Source organism: Anas platyrhynchos, chromosome 19 (assembly GCF_047663525.1).
Source record: "Anas platyrhynchos isolate ZD024472 breed Pekin duck chromosome 19, IASCAAS_PekinDuck_T2T, whole genome shotgun sequence".
NCBI classification, from domain to species: Eukaryota; Metazoa; Chordata; class Aves; order Anseriformes; family Anatidae; genus Anas; species Anas platyrhynchos.
In genome coordinates, this window is record NC_092605.1 from 6,893,798 (window position 1) to 6,898,596 (window position 4,799).

Here is a 4,799-nt window from a genome sequence, read left to right on the forward strand (position 1 = left end):
GCTTCCTCCAGATTATTATATTTGGAAGTTCTGCATCTCCTTCCCCGCAGGGACCAGGGAAAGTAATAAAATATGAGATGTATTTCTTTAAACTAGGTGAGGACTACCGGGAAGAAGCCTTTCTTTTGCCTTCCCCACTGCTACCCTTATATCTAGCTGGATATCTCCATGCTCCTAATCCCAGAGAGCCAAAAGGAGTGTCTGTGCAGACACTGCTGCAGAGCCACCCAGAGCCCTGCCAGCACGTCCTGGTGCCAGTGCACGCTGCGGGCTGGTGGCTCCCAGCCTGCCCAGGGCATCCACACCACCCACGCTCAGCTCCAGCACACAGCCCAGGAGGGACACAAGGCAGCAGCTACAGGTTATGTTTACTCTGTGATAATTTCTGCCCAGCCTTGGCTACAGATTTCCAAAGGCTGCTTGGGGCAAGATGAAGGCACCTGGGTCATGCTGAGAGGTGGATGCGATGCTGTGAGATAAGTCCATGGGGCTGTGGTGGTTCTGCTGCCCTGCAGCATCTCGCTGCTGGGGAGTGAGGAGCAGGGGAGGAGGAGAGCGCTCGTGGTTCCTCCTAGGGCCTGGCCCTTGGCAGCTCTCAGTGAAGCTCTGGGGTGAAGACTGATGGTGAAAGAGAATTGCTGCTGTTAAGCTGGAAAGGTGAAACATGATTTCTTCTCCTTCACCCCAGCAGCTCCACTCCTCCAGGCCTGAAACTTGCTGCCATGAAGTTTCTTCACATTGTTTTGGCTTCATATTGCTTCCAACCACTCTTAGAAACTTGTGCATATCTCCCTCTAGACATTTTTCTGCTTTACTTGACAACCAGTCTGTCTCCCAGTTTGGTATCACCTGGAACAGCCGGTCCCAACATTGCTACCCTCATTTAGCATTCAATCAGCATCTCTGACAGGCATCACTAAGAGACTTTTCCAGTTTCAGAAACACTTATCTTCTAATGACAAGCAAAAGGAGAGCTCCTATCTCCCTTGGAGGTATTGCACCACGTCATCTGGCCAGGCTCAGAGCTCATACGAGTCCTGCTGCACTTCAAAGGCAGGATGCACAGGAAACACCTGCGGCGTTGCCTGGCCTCGGGAGCACACCCGAGCATGGTGAACGCTCTGGGATGCTCAAGGGAGCTTGATGCAAGAGCCAGATCACCTGTCCTGCCTTCTGCCAAGTGACTAACTTCAGATCACCTTTCTTCTCTTCTTATTTTGAGCAGCACAGGACCAAGCAGGTCTCTCTGTGCTGAACACACCAATGCTGGTGTTTGAGGTGCCAACAACTTGGCTACCTTGAGTGTGGCCGCAGCGTCCTTCTCCACAGCCTGTATGCACCCTTGGAGTACAGAGCAGCTGTACCACACCGTGACCACAGCATGCACTGACATGGTAGATATATCAAGGCTGAGCTGTGCTGATAGCAGGGTGCTTCCTAGCACCGTGGCAGTTCCCTCTGGGAGAAGAGAGAAGCAGTGCCTTGCTGTTGAGCAGCATCCAGGGCTTTCCAGCATGGGGACTGGGATCACCAGCAGTAGGACTGAGCTGGGAGAGGACTCAGTAATAGAGAAAAGCTCGCTGAAAAGCTGCTTGCAAATGGCTCTGCTCTTCCAAACAGTCGACTTAAGCATGTGATGGGGCCATCGCCCAGCCACGCTGCAGGGAGGTGCGTGCCTCGCAGCTGGCCAGGGCTCACATGCAAGAGGCAAAGCCTATCAGTGGAACTTGGAAAACAGCCTGTTCTCCCTGAAGGGGAAGCAAACTGGTGTTTTCATCAAGATCCTCTGGTCAGGCCATAGGCAAACCAAGCAATAATCTTCTCCTCCCAGCACTGGGCACTGAGGTCATGGTGCTTTGAGCAGAGATGATCCTGTCTCTCCGCAGGATGAAAGAGAGCAAACTTTCCCCGAGGCAGGCAGGATCTGACAGACCTCAAACAGACCAGCGCAGACACCCACATGAGTTTCTCAACCTACTTATTTGCCACTGCAGTAGGCTTGGCACAGCTCTTACTTCAGAGGTGACAGTGCTCACCAAAGGGCTAATTACTGATGCTTTACGGAAAAATCAGAGAAGTAGAGGGTTGCCATGGCGAGTGTTTTCACCAACAACCCAAACCACGCACTTGCCAGAGTTCAGATGCAAAAGCACAGCAGATGCCTTGTGCATATGTAAGGGTAGTATTGCCCAACTGAAGGGGACTCTAACAAAGGCAATTCAAGTTCATTAGTTCTGCTTTCTTAAGAACAGATAAGTCAGAGTGTTGCTTTTAAGAGGAATTTAATTATGTTAATTAGGTATCAAGAGGAAGCTCTTCATCTTCAGAGAGCTGCAGCAGCAAGACAGGCAATGCTGTGCAAGCACCTGCCCCACCTCTGTCCTGGGTCACCTTCAGCCAAGGTGTTTCATTACGTGGCAGCAAGCATGTCCTCGCCTAGCACTACATCAGTGTGTCATTTGCTGCTCATTATAGAGCAGATTCAGCACATGTGAGCAAAGGTGGTAATTTTTAATCCATCCTTTCTACCCACAGCTCTGCTGCCATATAGGTCAAGCTGTAATCATGCTTCAAAGTCTTAAGGGCGAGCATTTTGGAAGTGGATTTAAGGGCTGTGGGTGGAACCCCTCCTTTAACCTCCCGCTGCATGAAGCGCACACACCTCACTATGGAGAGATGTGGTACCGGGCCCCGCGGCCAGGAGCGACGCCTGCAATTACTGATGACTTGCTGGGGATGCTGCACATCAGCCAACCCTGCTGCTGCAAGCAGGGCTCAGGCCAAGGACAAGGGCGGAGGGGGGGAGAAAATGTTGTAGAGCAAGACCTTAATGCCGCTTTGATTAAAGATCTGGGCTCTGAGCTGGGTGATTGCTCATCCAGCCACTCCTCCGACGCTGTGTCATTGTGCTCACCCCAGCAGCGTGACGGGCACGCAGCAAACACTGAGCATTAAGGCTGCACCCCAGCAGTGTGGTGTGGAGCTGGGACACAGCACAAAGAAGCAGTGCAGTATCTCTTCTCCTGCCAAGGATTTCCAGTGAGCTCAGAGGATGTGGGCAGCATCTCAGGGGAATTCAGCAGGGAGCGCCCCAGGGCCAGCACCTCTGGAGGAGGGTGAAGACAAAGCCCTGCTCCTCCTCAGAGAGCCAAACAGGACAGCAGAGTGAAGAAAAGCACCAGATCAACATTTGGCTCCAAGCTTGGTTAAAGGGGTTTTTACTAAAAAATCTACCACTTTAATTGCCATAAAAAAAATCAAACTGCAGCCAAAGCTGAAGCTCCAGTGGGCAAAGTCTCCCTGACTGTATTTTACTAGCACAGTCCTCTCACAAATACTGGCTGAACATTTAATTCGGCCTCTTCCCCTCATTCCCACAGCCTCGCATAGGAAGAGGAGAGTGGGCAGGTTGGAGACAATTCCAGGAACATGTTGTTCTCCCCTCCTCGTCCTGCCAGCAGCCACTCTGTGCTGGAAAATACTCATGAAACACAACAGGGGAGGAGAGGTTAGGTACAAGGCTTCCGAAATGCCCCCTTAGATGCACTCGGGATACCTCTCGGTGCTAAATCACAGAATCATTTTCAATGGTCTAAGACAGGCTGGCCTAAGGTCCCTGAAGTAGTGGTGAAACCAACCAGGGGGGGATCCCACACAGGGAAAGCAACCCTCCAGTGGAGGGGCTGGGGCAGGCCAAAGACAACAAAGGAGTCATTTCCCTGTCCACCAGCCCTGCCCCATCCCTTTTAAAACTCCAAGTAGGCTGGAAGAACCTCGAGCCATACAGAGCTGGTACTGGTGTTTGCTGGCAGGGCAGCAGAGACGGGTGCTGAACAGCAGCAGCAGACTCCTGAAGTCTCCTAAGATCTTCTCAGCATGACCAAAAGAAACTCCCCTTCCTCTGTAAGCCCACAAAATAAGTCTGTCTGGGAGAAGTCCCTGGACATAGCTTCAGAGGGTTTTCTGTCCCACTTCAGGCAGGCAATAGTGTACCAATGTTTTGGTATAGCCTTTTATTTTGACCACTAATAAGTCTCATAGGACATCTCTGTCCCATCCATCTTAGAACTTCCTGCTTCCACTTGAGAAGACCAGCCTCCAGATCACTCCAGGCCTCCTCCCTGAGCCTCAAAAACAACAACCACACAGAGGAGATTTAGGAGATTTGATGGAGAAGGCTCAAGACTCACTAAGAGGAATTCTTCTACATAAAGTAGCTGATGGCCTAAAATAAAAGAGCAGTAGAAAGTGCTGAAGAAGTAGCACAGGCAAGAGGTTAAAAATCCTTGGGAAGGTACTATTAAAATGATATATTGCAGGTTACAGAGAATTATGGGACTGAATAGGGAGGAGAGAGCTCCTTTAGCTCCCATGGGGCTCTGCCTACACGAGTGACCCTGATGAGAGCACTCATTTTTACAAGGTGGCCTGGCCCTAGGACTCACAGGCAGGCACAGGCACCCACCCCACACCCAGCTACCAGCCAGGGTGATCAAAGGCTTCAAGCTAAACACGAAGGGGCAGCCTGTTTCTTGGAGCCATTCCCAAAATAACCCCATAGGCATCAGAGAGAAGAACACTTAGAGCCCTGCCTGGCCACGTGTTTAAAAATCTCCAAAAATAGCTCCCGCTTCCCCTTTGAAAAACTTTGCGGTTCCCAATGCCTCACAGGAACTCTGCTTCTGCTCAGAGAAGCCACAAAATAAGTGAGCAGCCCAGAAATTGATCCATGAGCACATCTGGTACAGCCGAGATCGGCCTTACGGAGAAGGAAAAAGACAGATTTTCAACAGCATGTG